We start from the raw sequence: 20,030 nt of genomic DNA, 5'->3' as shown, positions 1-20,030 counted from the left end.
AGATCTATTTCCCTGCTCTCTCTTATCTCCATTTTATTTCACTCTGTATTTACACTTTGGGTTTTTCTTATGAGAAAAATCATGCAATATTTAAACTTGTGTGTTTGATTTATCTCACTTAACATTATGTTCTCCATGACTCAAATTAACCTTAATAGCAGAATGGCATTCCATTGTGTATTATTACCACATTTTCTTTATCCATTCATCTGTTATGGACATACCAATAGGCCACATTCAAGGTTTATCTAGTGTGAATTGTGTTGCTATAAAGATGGCTATGCACGTATCACTGTAATATGATATATTCAGCTCCTACAGAAATATACCTACATTAAGTGTATTTTCACAAGAGATGTTTACCTTTCTACATGCCTGAATCATTAACAATAATCTCCAGCAGGTCCCATAGGTATAAGATTCGGGAATTTACAAATGCAGTGAATACTGAATGCTCCAAAATTCTCATTAAAGATAGGTAAAAATCAATATTTAGATATGAAACACAAAGATGAATGAAAGTCATAAGAGCTACAAAATGCTGAAATGAATGACGTGGAAATTTCCAATCTTTTCAACATGCACTGCAAATATAATCAGACTGTCTTTCTGAGGAGCCTCTACATGGCTCTCTTGGGGTCTTATTAGGGTGTAGATGAATGGCTTAAGCATGGGAGTGACTACTCTGTACACTACTGAGGCTACCACACACTTCCACTGAGAAAGTGAGACAGCTGAACTGAGATACACCCCAAGCCCTGCCCCATAAAATAAGCAAAACTCTGAGAGGTGAGACCCACAGATAGAGAAGACTTTATACTTCCCACCAGATTATGGGACTCTTAGAATAGAGGAAATGATTTAACAGCAAGACAAAAGGATCCCTGAGATGAAAATAAATAAATAAATAAACAGAGATGGCACCCACAAAGTACATGACTCTATTATTGGTGAAGGTGTCAGAACAGGTTGAGTTGTGAAGGGTCTCAAAAGAAATGAGAAATTTCCACATTCTTAAATTAAGTAAATTGTAACATGGTTGAATTATGCATTTGGGAGACCAAAAGGCTGATGAGAACTGACATCAAAAGCAACAAGCCACAGAAATGAGGGTTCATAATGACCTGGTAGTGTAAGGGATAACAGATGACTACAAATTGGTCATAGGTCATCACACTTAGAAGCAGACTATCCAAACATCCAAACGGCATAAAGAAAGTCACCCGTGTCAGGCAGCCTGGACAGGAGATGACTCTGTTGTGAGTTTGAATGTCCACAATCATCTTTGGGACAGTAGTAGAGGTGAAACTGATGTCAGACAAGGACAGCTTGGAGAGGAAGAAGTACATGGGAGTGTGGAGGTGGGAGTCAGAGCTGATAGCCAGGGTGATGAGCTGGTTTCCAAGCATCATGACCAGGTGCCTGGACAGGAAGAGCACTAAGAGAAGGGGTTGTTGGTCTGGATCCTCTGAGAGACCCATGAGATGAAATTCTGAGATCTGTGTTAGATTTTGTGCCTTTATATTGCTTGGACACCTTTTGAAAAAGAAAAGGTTGCTTAACAAAAGAAAATTAGTTATGCACTTAACAATTTAACCCAAGCATGACTAGGGCAGTGTATTTTTTTACTTACTGATTCTCCTGAGTGATGCTCTGACAGATGTCATTTCAACCAGTTGATTATTCTTTGCCTGAGACATACTTGCATGTCTGTTTATTTGTTTTATATGAAGCTGTTTTGTATACTTGTTTATTTAGAATGGTGTTTTTGCCTTTGGTGTTTGTTTCTAGTGAAACATAATAAAAGTTCTGGTTATTTTCCTTCACTAATTCCTGTAGATTTTATTAATGAAAAATATGTACTACAATCTATAAAAACTCTTATCATATGTACATTAAATTTAAGTTTTATATTTCCCCAGAACTCAGTGATAGTCTTTTATAGTACAAAATGGTGGGACACTGAGACTGAATAGAAAGGAAATGCCAAAGTATCTGCAAAAGAAAAAATGTAAAAAGGTAGAAATGTAACAGATGAGAGAGGAAAAGTCTATGTTTTGAAATGGGAAGATAAAAAGACCTCTCCTTATCAACTTACTATTCATATAATAGAAATTATAGACTTGAGAGAAGAATTAAAACTTTTAAAATGTCAATAGTGTGCAATGATTATAATAATTTCATGAGTAGTATTGACAGTGCTAGCCAACATGTAACAAGCTCTCCTCTAAATAGAAAGTGAGAAATATACTATTATAAAATATTTGTGCACCCCTGGACCAAACAGTATGAAACTTTCTTTTTACTTATTCCAAACAAGGAGGTTCAGAAATCATTTACAGTTTAGATTAGGTCTAATAGACCAAGTAATTGAAAAATATGGAATACCAAAATGCCAACCATGGCATCCATTATCAATGTCTTCACCATTACATTTAGTGGATAGACGTTCTATTGAAATGATATCACTCACAGAAAAAAAAGGAAAGACCAACACAACAGTGTAAAGTGAGTTGCTCAAAGAAATATATTAATGTAAAAAGAATTCAGAAAGAGACTATCTCCTACTGTCCAGATTGTAACATTGAGTTATGTATGAAATATTTTAAGATATACCTTATACAGAAAATTATTGAATACATTTGATAAAATTGTTATTTTTCTATTTTCTGTTATATTATCATAAAAATAAGGGAAAATAAGCAATTTTGGATCATCCGATATTTAAGGAATTGGATTGCTAAGAGGTTAACCAGTACCCAGCACTGTGCCTATCTGTTGGATGAAAACACCTCATTGGTAACAGTTCTGACTTTTGAGGCCTGTGCACTCAACATTTCTCACATATGAGAAACTCAATCTTATCAGAATTGTTTAACCATTGATTTTTGAACTTGTCATCTCATTCGATACATCAACTCTAGAGAAAATCAACTAAGGTATGTTTAAAATGGTACAACATTAGGGATATAATTTTGACAACAGTAAATTATCCTTTTAGAAGCTAGATATTGGGAAGTGGGAAGAACATAATCAAATGATAAAGGAAACAAGGGAGGTGGAAGAGAAGGGAGGAAAAGGGATATTTTAAAAAAGAGAGAATGGAAAGAAAAAATGGGAGCAGAGCTTTTGAAAATGAGGAAGGGAAAAGGGTTGGATGGGGGAAGGGAGTAGGAAAAAAGAATCCAGATGTGTTATGTACAGGTACAAATTCCCCACAATTAATGTGATCATTATATGGCAAACATATACTAATAAAAATAGATGAAATGGAATAATAGTCTCTTATTAATAAGAAAAAATTCTAATTCAAATAAAGTAAGATGCAGCCCTATTTTATTCACATACAAAACAAAATATACATTATAGAATATTGATAAGTTTTATAATTGCTGAAGTTATAATATCTGGATTCTGAATTAAAGTCAAATGTTCATAACCATAAAACCTTTTATGTGCCAATTATCTTCATGAATTTTTATCTTTTTGGTTTTTATTTTGTTTTTTTTAAGAAAATTAGTGCTCAGTCAAAAATGTAGATTATCTTTTTAAAGTCTTCTCAAACATAACAGCTATCCTTGTTCATACAGGCTTCAAATTTTAACAAAAATTGAAATTTGATTTAATGCACAAAACTGTATAGTTAATGTGTAGCATTTAATGCACAAATGTATAGCATCATTGCTGACCCCATCGATGGCATTGATACTGCACATATGAGTCATTAAATAATAATTAGCATTTAAGAAATATTTTTTGATTCTAGGTATGATAGCATATATGTTTCATTACACCAATCAGGAGGCTGATGCAGGAGGATCACCGTGAGTTCAAGGCCATCCAGGGGTACAGAGCGACACTCTTTCTCAAAAAAAAAAAAAAAAATTAAAAGTAGAAATATTTTCTTTCTAATTTCCATTTTACTCAGTGTTAACTTATATCAACATCTCACAGTGCCAAGGAAACATTTGGTATCTGACACTTGTTTGTCACTTTAGTTGTTGTATGACTCAGTTAAAGTGCTTAAATCTATTTCTTTTATTTCATTGACAAATTTTAATAAATATATATTTGTGAGATACAGTGTGAGGTTAGGTTGTATGTACATAGTGTAGAGTGACCAGATCACCTTAAGTTGATTCTAATCTTAGACAGTTGGAAGTGTTGTATCCTCCACAAATGAAACCCTCATGTTGACAGTTGAGGAATTAAGAAGGGGGAGCCCCAAAGCCAGGCCTGACACCCAGCCTTCTTATATCTAAGTCACCAGCTGTTCACTGCTATCTTTCCTGAGGGAGGGATTTCTGTCCTCCAATGATCTCCATGAAGGCTACAATCAATTCTCCTTTCTCTTAACATGTTAATACGGTGTAATTTGGGGTAAACAGAAAAGAGAAAAGTACAGAGAGCCTAATTTAACAAATAGCCAGGGAGTTCCCACATCAATAAAATGGAAATTATAAATAAGCTTACCTTACAGAGGTATTCTTAAGAAATTAAATTAAGTAAAATACATAAAATGCTTAGAACAGTCATCATCAATCCTAGTTGATCATTATACTTACCTGTGGATATTGAAAATACACCAATGCCCTAGCTAGCTTAGAACCAGTTAAATAATGTTCCCTACTTGAGGGGGTCATAGTAGTTCAGCATTGAGCACCAACTCTTTCGAATATTGCTGTGCACAAAAAATACTCCATTCCTAGTACAAGTTTACAGTCCATAAAGGTAGCATTCTTTGTGAGGAGTTGGTTCACATACATAACACATCAAAATTCCTTTTTCATCTCTTTCCCTCCTTACCCCCTCCCTCCATCATTGATCCCCTTCCCATTTGAGGAAAATATCTCCCTACATCCTGTTATCTATCTTTCATTTTGCTCTTCATTTATATTTTGAGCTTATAAAAATAAACAAGTGGAAATAGCATATTTGCATTTTTATCATTTACTATTTGCTTCAGAACGAATATTTTATGAAGATTAGAAATATTAACCAGCAATTTTTTAGTTTTCTTACACCCTTGCATAATTCCATTCCTCTATATATCTGTCCTCCAGATGCAACAACTGTTGTTAAATTGTTGAGTGCGTTTTCTGTCAATGATCCCATAACATGGGAACTAATATAATTATTTGTAAGTTTTCTTGAAAATTTATGTAACTAGGAGGCAACTATATGTATTATATCTAAAACTTTCTTCTTTACTTAAACATTGAATTAAAGCCTTTCTGTGGTGTACATATTGAAACATTTTCCTCTAACCGATGCACGATGCTCTGATTCCCAGAGATTAGACTTCATTTTACTAAACAATTTTTCCAATACAATTTCTTTTTCTTTTTTTTTTTTGGCACCAGGGATTGAGCTTGGGTCCTTGCTCTTGCAAGGCAAGTGATGGAACCACTGAGCTAAATCCCCGGCCTCCCAATACAATTTCTTATGGCAATAGTCAATCAAAATTCTAGGCTTTTCTTTCATTACATAAGTAAGAAATTTCTTAGGCAATGATCAATCAAAATTCTGAGCTTTTCTCTCCTGTCACAGAAGTGAGAATTCCTACTTGGTATGTGTGCGTTTTGTAGCAGTTGGGGTGGTAAAACCCAGTGCATGTTCAGTGTTAATATTTATTCCCTATATTTGTATTCTCAATAGAGAAATGGCTGTTTTTATCAATGACACTGTCTTATCAAGTGACAAATATTCCTGAAGTTTATCTAACAATTGTTCCATGATAAGGCAATGTAAAAATGTTCATATGAGTAGTAATAGTTCCATGTGTTAGAGATCAAAACTTGGCTGTAAAACCATTATCATTAATATAATCTCTTACAACTATTATGTCATAAAAGCTCCTACTAACCACTGATTCATTCTCCTGCTTCATAGATCAACTTACTGAATCTCAAGAGGAAGAATAAACAGTCTGCTTTGGTTCATTCAGTGGTAGTAAGACAAATTTTACAAATGAAACAATCATTCAGCTCTGCTTGACGTGTCACAGCCTGAGACTACAGTCAGCAGACCAAAGTCTGTGTCCCACATTGTTCATATATTTCCTATGCAGGATGGGTAAGCCACTCTGCTTCTCTGTGCTAAATTTCCTTATCTAGAAATATTTATCTCTAGACATGTAGGGCACCTAAGGAAGGTGAAGATAAATGTTTGTCCATTGTTTTGCAATGAGACTTGAATCATTATTGGAATTTATTCCAGGTTAATTAATAAAATACAATCACATAACAATTATAATCCCCTTAAATGTGATTGATTATGTGGCTGAGATAACAGGTTTTTCTCGTCTCTGGGCTCTGGGGCACAGAATGATTTGGACTCTTAAAATATTTCTCAATCCATGAAAAACTTTTACCCATTCTGCTAGTTATGATAGTGCATGTCTGTAATCCCAGCACTCTGAGAGGCTGAGGCAGGAAGATTGAAAGTTCAAGCCCAGCCAGGCGAATTTAGCAACTAGCGGAGCCCTGTGTCAATTTTTTTTTAAATTAATATGTGCTGGGGATATAGTTCAATGTGAAGACCCTGGGTTCAAGGCTTAATAGTGCATAAAAATAAAATTAAGTTTAAATATGTCTGGGGATATAGGTTACTGCAAAGACTGTGTTCAATCCCCAGTACACACACACACACACACACACACACACAACTGTTCTCTATTTTTTCATGTTTACAAAAATATCTGAAAAGGTTCTTGAAAATGTGAATGTTGTCAATTTCATGACAACATGGAAAATTACAAATTCTGAAGACAATTCATAAAACAGACTTGGATCTTGTCTCTTGTTTTATGGAACATCCCTGCAACCATTAAGTACATGTAGAAAAGGGTCGCAAGGTGCACGCAGATGACACTTTTTTTTTTCTTTTGAAAATATTTTATTTCTTTTTATTCTATATTTGGGGATGCATTCTGAAGCAGATATGTTGCATGCTTCCTTCTTATTTCTGTAGAAAAGTTATAATTATATATTTTGTATTAAATTCTTTTATTGGTACATTGTAGGTATACAACACAATTACATTTTTCATTGGGAATTGGACCTTCATATAATGCATCTTGGTTCTTATTTTTTCCCTGTTCCTAGCCCTCCCTTCATGCCCTCCACCCTTCCCTATTTACAAATACTTTATTTCCATTTTTTCCATTTCTCATCATTTTTTCCATTCCCTTCTTTCCTTTCCCCTGCCCCTCCCACTACCCCTATGCCTTTGGACCTTTTCTTCCAATTTTACATTATCAATTATTCATTCTAATCATTGGTACATTTTAGGTATACAATATAATGACATTCATCATTGGAAATTTGCACCTTTACATAGTCTCTCTTGGTTCTTATTTTTCACCCTTGCCCAGCCCTCCCTTCAACCCCTCCAGTCCTCCCTATTTACAAAGATTTTGGTCCTATTTTTCCATTTTCTCATATTAATCCCATTCCCATCTATCCTTTTCCCTAGCCCTCCCACTTCCTTCCCCTTTGCCCCCTTTCTTCCTATTTCACATTACCTATTATACATTTAGGCTTTATCTACACTTTCAGTTTCTCACACCAGAGAAATTATTCAGTATTTACACATGTGTGTCCTATTTAATTCACTTAAAAGTATTGCCTCAATGTGCATCCACTTAGCTATAAATGTCTCTAATTTCTCATTTTTTAAGGCTGAGTAGTACTCCATTTTATGAAAAAAAGCCCCCACATTTTCTTTATCCAGTCTCCAGTCGATGGGCATTTGGGCAGTTTCCAAGTTTTAGCTATGACAAACTGCACTGCTATGAACATGGGCACACATATATCACTGTGGTATGATTCTTTTAATTCTTTGGGGAAGATCCCAAGCAGTGGAATAGTGGGGTCAAATGGGACTTCCGGTCCTAGTTCTTTGAGATATCTCCATGCTGATTTCCACAGTGCTTGCACCAGTCTACACTCCCACCAGCAGTGGAGCAGGGTTCCTCTTTCCCCATATCCCTGCCAGCATTTGTTACTGGTTGATTTCATGATAGCAGCCATTCTTTCTAGAGTGAAGTGGAATCTCAGCATTGTTTTCATTTGCATCTCTCAAATGACCAGAGATGTTGAACATTTTTTCATGTATTTATTTGCTATTTCTACTTCTTTGTCTGAGAAATGTCTGTTCATTTCAGATGCCCATTTTTGGATTGGGTCTTTAAATTTGGGAGGTCTGATCTTTTTAAGTTCTTTATAGATTTGAGATATTAGATCTTTGTCTGAGGAAGAGCAAGTGAAGATTTTTTCCCACATTGAAGGGTTGTCTCTTCACACTGCTGGTGGTTTCTCTTGATGTGCAGAAGCTTTTTAATAAGAAGAGATCTCATTTGTTGATTGTTTGTGCCAGTTCATGGGCAACTGAGGTTTTGTTCATAAAATCTTTTCCTACACCGATGTCTTCAAGGGTTCTACCTAACCTCTCTTCCAACTGGTTCAGAGTTTCTATTTTAATATTTAGATCTTTAATCCATTTGGATTTCATTTTAATGCATGGTGAGAGATATAGGTCTAGTTTTAATCTTTGGCAAGTTGAAGCCCAATTTTTCCAACACCATTTATTGAAGAGGCTATCTTGCCTCCAGTGAGGGTGTTTGGCTCCTTTGTCAAAGATGAGATGGCTGAGTGTGTCTGGCGTTGTTTCTGCATCTTCTAATCTGTTCCACTGGTCCTCAAGCCTGTTTCTTTGCCAGTACCATGCTGTTTTTATCACAGTAGCTTTGTAGTAGAGTTGCAGGTTGGGGATTGTGATACCCCCTGCCATGTCATTGTTACCTAGAATTGCTTTTGCTATTCTGGGTTTCTTCTTGTTCCAAATGAATTTTTGGATTGTTTTCTCGAGGTCTATGAAGTATGCTGCTGGAGTCTCAATTGGAATTGCATTCAATCTATATAGCAGTTTTGGAAGTATGGCCGTTTTGACTATATTAATCCTTCCTACCCAGGAGCAGGGGATGTCTGTCCATTTTCTGATATCATCTTCAATCTCTCTTTTCAGAGTGCCATAGTTTTCAGAGAAGAGGTCTTTGATTTCTTTTGTTAGGATGATTCCTAGGTATTTCAGTTTTTTGGATGTTATTGTGAAAGGAATTATTTGCCCTATTTCTCTCTCAGTGAGTCTGTCATTGGTGTAGAGGAAAGCTATTGATTTTTGTGTGTTGACCTTGTAACCAGCTACTTGACTGAATTTGGTTATTAAGTCTAGAAGACTTTTGGTGGAGTTCTTGGGGTCTTCTATATAGAGTACTATGTCATCTGCAAATAATGACAATTTGACTTCTTCATTACCTATCTTTATTCCTTTTATTTCTTTCTCTTGTCTAATTGCCATGGCTAATGTTTCCAGAACTATATTGAACAAGAGTGGTGATAGTCTTCTCTTGTTCCTGATTTTAGTGTGAAGGATTTCAGTTTGTGACCATTTAGTATGATATTGGCTGTTGGTTTTTCATAGATGGCTTCTATCAGTTTGAGGTAGAGATCATCTATTCCAATTTTTTGTAGGGTTTTTATCATAAATGCATGTTCGATTTTGTCAAATGCTTTTTCTAGATCTGTGGAGAGAATCATATGGTTTTTGTCCTTGGCTCTGTTGATATTGTGTATTACATTAATTGATTTGCATATATTGAACCATCCCTGCATCCCTGGGATGAATCCCACTTGATCAGGGTGTATGATCTTCTTGATGATCTTCTGCATTCTGTTTGCCATTATCTTACTAAGGATTTTTGCATCTATGGTTATTAGTGAGATTGGCCTATAGTTCTCTTTTTCGGTTGGGTCTTTCTCTGCTTTGGGGATCCAGGTGATGCTTGCTTCCAGGAATGAATTTGGGAGTATTGCTTCTCTTTCAATTTCATTGAAGAGTTTAAACAATAGTGGCAGCAGTTCCTCTCTAAATGTCTTGTAGAATTCAGCAGTGAAGCCATCAGGGCCTGGGCTTTTCTTAGTTGATAAGTTTTTAATTACATTTTCAATTTCGTTGGTTGATATTGGGTTTTTCAGAATTTTTAGGTCTTCTTCATTCAACTTTGGTAATTTATATGTATCTAGGAATTTGTCCATTTCTTCTGTTGTCCATCTAATTGGTGTATAGGTTTTGGAAGTAGGTATTGATGATTCTCTGGATTTCTGGTGTGTCCATTATAATTTCACCCTTTTCATTCCTAATTGCATGGATTTGGGCCTTTTCTTTCCTTTTTCTGATAAGGTTGGCTAAGGATTTGTCAATTTTGTTGATTCTTTCAAAGAACCAACTCTTGGCTTCATTGATTTTTTATATCTTTCTCTTAATCTCCATTGCATTGATTTGTCCTCTGATCTTTATAATTTCCTCCCTTGTATGAGCTTTAGAGTTGTCCTGCTCTTCTTTTTCTAGAAGTTTGAGGTTCAGCATCAGGTTGTTTAATTGGGCTCATTCTGTTTTCCTAATATGCATATTCACTGCTATGAATTTCCCTCATTAGACTGCTTTCATTGTGTCCCATAGATTTCGATATGTTGTATTGTCATTGTCATTTAATTGAAGGAACTGTCTGATTTCTTCTTTAATTTCCTCTGTGACCCATTGGTTATTCAGAAGTGTGTTCAATTTCCACGTGTTTTTGAAATTTTTTGAGTTTCTTTTGCTATGGATCTCCAATTTCATCGCACTATGGTCTGATAATATACAGGGGACAACTTCAATTCCTTTGCACTTACTTAAACATGTTCTTTGTGTGAGTATGTGGTCTATTTTTGAGACTAACCCATGTGCAGCTGAGAAGAATGTGTATTCTGATTTTGTGGGGTAGAACACCCTGTAAACATCTGTTAAATTCATTTGTTCAAGAGTTCAATTGAGTTCTAGTATTTCATTACTTATTTTTAGTCTAGTTGATCTATCTATTTGTGACAGTGGGGTGTTGAGGTCCCCCACTACAATTGTATTAGTGTATGTATATATGACTTTTCATGTCTGTTAGTATTTTTTTATATAGTTGGGTGCACTAGTGTTTGGTGCATAGATATTTATGATTGTCATCTCTTCCTCTTGGATTCTTCCCTTTACAAGGATGTAGTGTCCTTCTTCGTCTCTCTTAATTAGCGTTTGTTTGAAATCTACTTGATCTGGCAAGAGGATAGCTACTCCTGCTTTTTGTCAGGTTCCTGTCACATGGAGTATTGTTTTCCATCCTTTAACTTTCAGGCTATGAGTTTCCTTTTGAATTAAGTGTGTTTCTTGTATGCAGCATATTGTTGGATTTTGCTTCTTGACCCATTCTGCCAGTCTATTTCTTTTGATTCATGAATTGAGACCATTAACATTGATGGTTATAACTGAAACGTATTGACTTGTCATTGCCATGACTTTTTCTTTTTGGGGGTTCTCCCCCTTTACATTTAATTTCTTGTCATACCAAATGGGTTCATTCTGCTTTGCTTCCTGGGGTTGTGATCCTCAATGTCTGTTCCTAGGCTATTGTGTAACATTCTTTGGAGTGCTGGTTTGGTATTCACGAAGTTCCTAAGGTGCTTTTTGTCATGAAAATGTCTTATTTCTCCATGCATTTTGAAAAATAGTTTTGCAGGGTACATCAATCTGGGTTGGAGGCTGTTTTCTTTTAGGGCTTGGAATATGCCACTCCAAGCTCTTCTTGACTTGATGATTTGTGTTGAGAAGTCTGCTGTGATTCTGATGGGCTTTCCTTTGTATGTGATTTGTTTCTTTTCTCTGACTGCTTGGAGAACTTTGTTCTTCTGTTGTGTTTCTGGAATATATATGCCTATGTGTAGATTTTTTTTGATCAAGGCTATTTGGAGTCCTATATGCCTCACTTATCTGTATATCAAGCTCTTTTCCCCTGCTTGGGAAGTTTTCTGCCATTATTTCTGTGAAGATATTTTTCATGTCATCTGCACTATCTCCTGTTTCTTCATTGAACCCAATCAGTCTTATGTTATTCTTTTTTTGCATAATCTAGCAGCTGCTGGATTGATTTCTCATGTTTCCTTATAATTTTGAAGCAATTTTTCATTTCCTGGTCACTAATTGCAATCTTATCTTCTATATCTGAAATTCTGTCCTCACATTGGCTCATTCTGCTGTGTAGACTTTCAATGGAGTTTTTTATGTCCTGGAAATCTATTTGCATCTGTTTTATGGATTCTATTTGTTTCTTATGTTGGGATTACATCATGTTCCTCAGCTCCTCTCTAGATTTATTAATCATGTCTTGCACTAGGGACACAATTTCTCTTGTTATCTGAGAAATTATTTCTGATTTCATTTTTTCCAGATCCCCTTTTGTTGCCAGTTCAGTGGGTCCAGGTTGTTCAGTATCAGAGTGTTCCATCTCATTTCCCTTTGGGGTTGCTGTAGGTGATATGGAAGTGTGGTTTTGAGACTTATTTACGTGTTTTCTCATTTTGACTGGGGCAGGGGGCTGTTAGCACCTGCACAGATTACCTCCTCTGAGCTGGGTGAGGTGGGACAGGGGCCAGGAGCAGTGGTAGGGATGGTGACCCAAAAGCCCTTTCCTGTGGGCTGGGAGCAGCCGGAGGGACAGTGGCCAGGAAACCCCTTCCTCTGGACTAGGAGCAGTGGGATGATGGCTCAGAAGCCCCTCCCTCTGGGCCGGGAGTGGTGAGAGGGATGGTGGCCTGGAAACCCCTTCCTCTGGGCCAGGAGCTGTGGGACAGAAGGTGGCCCAGAAGTCCTTTCCTCTGGGCTGGGAGCAGAGGGAGGGATGGTGACCGGGAAGCCCCTTCCTCTGGACCAGGAGCAGTGGGACGACAGCTCAGGAGCCCCTACCTCTGGGCCGGGAACAGTGGGACTCAGTACCTTGGTCTGGTGGTCTGGTGTCCTCTGCCTCTTTGTAGTGTGGAATCAGGTGGCTGCCTGTCTGCAGCGGGGTGATTCAGTGTCTTCTGCATGACTCAGGACCTCAGTAGGGCATGCACAGTCCTGCCTGTCTGTACCGGGCTGATTCGGCGTGTGTTCTTTGTGACTGGGGACCTCGGCAGGGTGAGGGCAGACCTGCCTGTCTGCAGCAGGGTGATTTGGCATCTTCTGCTTGACTCAGGACCTCAGTAGGGCATGCACAGACCTCCCTGACTGCAGCGGGCTGATTCGGCCTGTTCTGTGCGACTCAGGACCTAGATAGGGCATGGGCAGACCTCCAGATGACACTTTTTCTGTGAGCCAAAGAAGTGTGTCTGTTCAATATTTACTAGAGAATTTATTATTTTTGTAGGCAACTCTGTGTCACACACTGGGAAACTGTCACACACTCTGGGAAAAGAATGTGACTCAGTCATTTTCCTCCAAATTCCTATATCAGCTTATGCAAAAATTAGAATTAAGGAAAAACAATAAAATGATTTTTTTCAAGAATCTATTAAAAAGAGATGGATGGAGAGGGAGAAAAGGAAAAGAGAATGAAAAAAAGAATTAAGATGCTTTATGTACATGTACCACTTTCCCACGATGAATGTAAACTTTATGTACTAAAAACGTGTATTAATAAAAAAATCCAAATCCTCACATCACAGAAACTTTTAGTTTAATATTATAACAATAATAATTAATTTTCCTTTAGATATATTCACACACACTTGCTCACAGAAGTAGTTTTGATTATTTAATCCTGACTCATTGGCATATGATCAACTAGGAATCAACTCTGATGATACTATTGAGGCTCAAAAATAATGACAGAATAAGTAGAATGAAGGTTTCAAATTTACATATTTTATTCACAGAGACACATAAAATAAACTTTTTTATTCTGTTTGCTAAACTTGAGAAAGTTAAAAGTAGGGATCCACAGGTCTTCCTTTGAGATTGAGAAAGGCTAAATTTCAAGAATGAGAAAGGAAATGGACAATTGAAGGGAAACTCACAACAGGTATGAGAAGGCATATGCCCTGCATTGTTGTGAGCTCATTCTGTGATTCCTGTCTGTGATCTCAGCCCTCCTGCCCATGTTTAGAGTATCAAGGAGCACCAACTCTTCTCCCCAGAGGTGTACCAGGAAGCCCTCAAAAGAGCACAGTGAGCAGGGAGTATCTGCTGGGGTGACAGAGAAGAGAAATTGCTGATGGTGTTGTAACAGGAGAACCTTGTCCAGCTACCTTGTGTCTGCAGTAAGAATGTTCAGTTCAAACCTGGCTTCACCCCAGTTCCATTCCAGGACATAGACCAAGTTATATGAGAAAGTACTATGGTTTACTTATGAAAAAGAATAACAATATGTGTACTTATAGCCTGGAAGCAGTTATGCAGGTAAATAAACTACATTGAGACTGGCACTTGGGAAAATTTGATAAATGTTGATGGTTTTAAGGTTATAGACACACGTCATCATCCTAATCCTCTTCATCTTTATCACCACTCATGATCATTTTGAACCAATTAGTGGATAGTTTAGGGGGACTAATTTTCTACTCTGTTAAGACATATTCCTAAGGAAGCTAGAACCAGTGTGTGAAGAAAGCAGAACTCTGATTGAGGGTTCTTGCATCTTCAACAGATCCAAGACTGGAAAGTAGAATCATGGTCACTAGAGGGTGGAGAGTGATGGATAGGAGTAGGAAGGGCCTGGATAGCTGATATCAAAATCCACTTAGATGGGGGAACATATTTCAGTGTTACATATTCCAGCACATGAGGGTGACAATAAGTTATGACAATTAACTGTGCATATTGTTATAACTACAAGAGATGAGTTTGAATGTTTCAAACACAAGAAATGGCATACATTTAAAGAACTGGGACTGCTAATTTCCCAAATCTGATCATTACATGCTGTACACATGTGACATTTATCATTGTGTGAGGGAAGGATTTAGCTTAACGGCGCCATGCCTTCCTGCCAAGCACAAGGTCCTGAGTTTGATCCCTGGTATCAAAAAAATTATCACTGTTTGCCCCATAAATATATACATATTATCTCAATTAATTTTAAAATTAAAGATAATTTGTTAAAAATGTCCCTTTAACCCTGAGGCAAACCTTTGCAATTTGGGGTCTCCCCATCTAGCTACTCCAGCTGCTTGACTTGATGAGGAAGAAGCAGTGTTCTCTGAGTCCCTCCTGCATCCGGTTTCTCCCACAGCACTCAGCAACCAGTGCTGCCTCTATACTGCAGCGTGACATAGGAGTGATGATCCATCATTGCCTGTCCCCTGCCTGAAGAGCAATTGAGTTGGACTCTGTCCTCAGAGATGGCAGGAAAGCAGATGCAGATATGGACCCACTGAAGCAGATGATGAGAAGACATATGCACCCCACTGGAAAGGGATGAGCAAACTGAAATCTTCGAGGATACATGCTGATTATTTACAGTTGTGTGTGTGCAAGAGTCCAATGTGCACAGCTCATAATCAAATAAATTTGTTCACAATATCTCAGTCTGTAAGGACTTGTTAACATTGATGGAACAAGAACATAGAAAAAGTCAGCACCCTTTGTCATGTCTGGGACTTTCTACTTATCCAGAGGCTATTCAGCTACATTCCTCTCTTCTCTTTATATATTTCTTTTCTTCTTTTTCCATTCTCTATGTCTCTGCCTTCTTGATCTGTATTTCTCTCCATTTTTGTACCTGTTCCTGTTCAATTTTGAATTGTTTCTCTCTCTGTAAACTTGTCTCTCACTATTATAGGAAGGTGAATACAATTTCTAGCTTCCATAATGTCAGTTTGTTCTCTACTGGTGTCCATTCTTTTGCTTGGTCTTTTCTATCTGTCTTCAACAGATTTCCACAATTTGCATGAATTCCCATGTCCTGTAGCTTCACCTCTAACCTTAACCTATCCTTCTATCTCTCTCTATCCCTCCCTTCCCAACCCCTGCCAAATTCTTATCCTGAAGGATAATTTTGCAATATTGAAGGGTTTATTTACTGCAATCACATTTTAGGCTGACCCTAGATTTTTATTTAGCTCTTGCTGTTAAAGGTGACAGATTAACTGCTACCACAAATTGTCATTTTCTATGCTGTGTTTGATGCTGTGGTTGATGCTGATTGTGTGAATTGGGTTAAGGTGTCATGATTGATCTAATCAGTATTTCTTTGTGGTATAATGAAAATGACATTACCTAAGAATCATTAAATATTCAAAGCCTAAAAAGTCCAGCTATACCTGGAAGGTATCTCTAAGAAGCAATCACACCATAAGGGTTTTAAACAAAAGGATTAAATATACTCACAATAAAACATATTGAAGCATGAGCCCTGGAATTACATTTAAAAAATTACACTAACAACAAAATTCAAAATAAGAAGAAATCTTAGCAAGACACAAACCCAAACTTCCAGCTCAACAAAGGCAAATTCTGGGGGAAATAAGGTGGAAAAATATGATAATCTGCTACCTGGATACCATGAATTGATAGCACAGGGTGTAACAAAACAAATGAATGAGGCTCTAGTAAAATTGAAAACAGAAATAATTTCCCAGATAACTACAGAGATGGTGAGCAGAATGAAAGACATGATTAGAGAATCTAGAACAGGAACAGATAAAAAAAAAATAGATGTGCTCTAAACTATGCTGGAAGCCATGAATGCCAAGCATAAGAAAGAAATGGAAACCATGAATGCACAACATAGGAAAGAAATGGAATCCATGAAACAGATTCAAACAGATATCCAGGAGATTAAAAACTCCATTGAAAGTGTTCACAGCAGGTTGCAGGAATGTGAAAATAGAATATCAGATATAGAATAGTAAGGGACCATGATAAATCACTCCAACAGCTGCTAGATGATTCAAAGAAAAATAACATAAGACTGATAACAGTCCATGAAAAATCAGGAGAAACTACAAATGACATAAAATATTCACAGAAATAATAGCAGAAACCTCCCCAGAAGTAAAGAATTTGACAGACTGATAAATGAGGCATACACAATTTCAACTAGCCATGATAAACAAAATCTACACCAATACATGTAATAATCAAGATCCTATACACCCAACGGAAGAACAAAATCCTACAAGCAGTTAGAGAAAAGAAACAAATCACATACAAAGGAAAGCCCATCAGAATCACAGCAGACTTTGCAACACAAACCCTGAATTGAAGGACAGCCTGGAGTAAAGTATTTCAAGGACTAAAAGAAAACAATATCAGACCCAGATTGATGTACCCTGCATAATTATCATTCAAAATCATTGGGAAAATTAGATATTATCATGACAAAGAACACCTGAGAAATTTCATGAACACCAAGCCAGTACTCCAAACAATTCTAAACAATAACCTAAAAAGACAATGAAGGTCTCAACTCCATGAGGCCCAACAGAGTGAAGCCACCTGGCAAGGCAAGAAAATAAAGGAAAGGGGAAAAATAAAAAACAAAAAAGCCAACAAGAGTAAAACATCATGACAAGAACGAATCAATACCAAGTATAACCATCAAAGTTAAGGGCCTCAATTCATCAATCAAAAGAAATAGACTGGCAGAATGGATTAAGAAGAAAAACAGAGCAATATACTGTATACAAGAAACACACTTAATTCAAAAATACATTCATAGACTGAAAGTAAAATAATGAAAAACTGTTCTCCATGCAACAGGAACATGGCAAAAAGCAGAGGTAGCAATTTTATTTATAGACAAAGGAAATTTCAAACCAAAACTAATTAAGGGACATGAAGAAAGTCACCACATTCTTATAAAGGGAACAATGCAAGAGAAGATATGACAATCATAAATATATATGCACCAAGTAGGAATGCTCCCAACTATACAAAAATATTAATGGACATGAAAATTCAAATAATCACTAATATAACTGTACTTAGGGACTTCAACACCCCTCTTTCACAAATAGACAGATCATCTACACAAAAAATCAACAATGAAATACTAGAACTGAACCAAGCTTTTGAACAAATGGATTTAACAGGTGTCTATAGAGTGTTCCACCTCAAAAAAATAAATTCTTTTCATTTTAACATGGGTCATTCTCTAAAAGGGACCACATGCTAAAGTATAGGACATGTTTAAATAAATAGAAAGGAATTGAAGATCCCTCTTGGATAATATCAAACTATAGTGCAATAAAATTGGATATCAATAATATAAAAAACCAAAAAACCTACACAAACACATGGAAATTGAATAACACTCTCCTGAACAACCAATGGGTCACAGAGGAAATTGAAGAAATTAGACAGTTTCTACAATTAAATGATAATGCCAATGCAACATATAGGATTCTATGGGACATAATGAAAGCAGTACTAAAAATTGAAATTGACAGCAGTGAATGTCCATATTGGGACATCAGAGAGCTCAAATAAACAACCTAATGCTGTATCTTAAGCTCCTAGGAAAAGAAGAGCATGAAAAATCCAAAGCTTGTACAAGAGAGGAAACTATAAATATCAGAGCAGAAATCAATGCAAAGCAGAATAAGAGAATGATACAGAAAATCAATAAATCACAGAGTTTGTTTTTTTGAAAGAATAAATAAAATTGATAAACCCTGAGCCAACCTTATCAAAAAAAGAAAAGAAGAGGCTCACATCCATGCAATTAGGAATGAAAAATGTAAAGTCACAACAGATCCAGAAGAAATCCAAAAGATAGGGCCAGAGGTTTAGCTCAGTAGCACCAGAGCCTGCCTGGCAAGCACAAGGTCCTGAGTTCAATCCTTGGTTCTGGAAAAAAAAAAAAAAGAAAGAAATCCAGAGGATCATCAATACCTATATCAAGGACCAAAAATTCATTTGGAACAAGAAGAGACCTAGAATTGTGAAAGCAATTCTAGGCAATAAAGACAAGGTAGGGCATAACACAATCCCCAACTTGAAACTATGCTACAAAGCTACCGTGATAAAAACATGGGACTGGCAAAGAAACAGACCTGAGGATGAGTGAAACAGATTAGAAAATGCAGAACCAACTCAAGACACACTCAGCCACCTCATCTTCGACACAGGAGCCAAACACCCTCACTGGAGGAAAGATAGGCTCTTTAATAAATGGTACTGGAAAAATTGGGCTTCAACTTGCCAAAGATTAAAACTAGACCTGTATCTCTCAACATGCACTAAACTAAAATCAAAATGGATTAAAGACCTAAATATTAAAACAGAAACACTAAATCAGCTGGAAGAGAGCTTAGGTAGAACTCTGGAAGACATTGGTGTAGGAAAATATTTTATGAACAAAATGTAAGTTGCACATGAACTAGCAAAACAATCTACAAGTGGGATCTCTTCTTATTAAAAAGCTTCTTCTTCACAGCAACCAAAACCACCAACAGTGTGAAGAGACAACCCAGAATGTGGGAAAAAATTTTCAGCAGCAGTTCCTCAGACAAAGTCTACTATCTAGAATATAAAAAGAAGTTAAAAAAAAAATTGGACCTCCCACCTTCAAAGACCCAATCCAAAAATGTGTATCTGAAATGAACAGACATTTCTCAGACAAAGAAATGGAAATAGCAAATAAACATGAAAAATTATTTAACCTCACTGGTCATTTGAGTGATGCAATTGAAAACAACACTGAGATTCGACCTCCCACAGAAAGAATGGCAGCTATCAGGAAATCAACCAATAACAAGTGCTGCTGCGGGTGTGGGGAAAGAGGAACCCTGCTCCACTGCTGGTGGGAGTGTAGACTGGTGCAACCATTGTGGAAATCATTATGAAGATACCTCAAAAAACTCAGTTTGGAAGTCCTATTTGTCCCAGCTATTCCCCTGCTGGTTAGCTTCCCCAAAGAATTAAAAGTATTATACCACAGCAATATATCTACACCCATGTTGATAGCAGCAGTTTGTGATAGTGAATAGTTGGAAAGAGCCCAGTAGCCATCAACTGGAGAGTGGATAATGAAAATGTGGTTTTTCTGTACATTGGAGTTCTACTTTGCCATAACAAATGAGAAATTGGAGACAGTTATACCTAAATGAATGGACCTAGTCTTAAGTGAAATAAATAGGACACATATGTGTAAATACCCAATAGTTTCTCTGGTGTGAGAAGCTGAA

The 20,030-nt window shown here is 36.8% G+C and overlaps 1 pseudogene; it reads right to left on the bottom strand.

Moving 5' to 3' along the window:
• Positions 1-596: 596 nt before the first annotated feature.
• LOC101717570 (olfactory receptor 7E178-like) lies at positions 597-1,535 on the bottom strand (annotated as a pseudogene).
• Between the last annotated feature and the right edge of the window lie 18,495 nt (positions 1,536-20,030).

This window comes from Heterocephalus glaber, unplaced genomic scaffold (genome assembly GCF_053883595.1).
Source record: "Heterocephalus glaber isolate CG9 unplaced genomic scaffold, H.glaber_assembly_v1.0 deba00001532, whole genome shotgun sequence".
NCBI lineage: Eukaryota > Metazoa > Chordata > Mammalia > Rodentia > Bathyergidae > Heterocephalus > Heterocephalus glaber.
The sequence above is the reverse complement of the archived record's forward strand: the minus strand, read 5'-3'. Positions and strand labels throughout refer to the sequence as shown.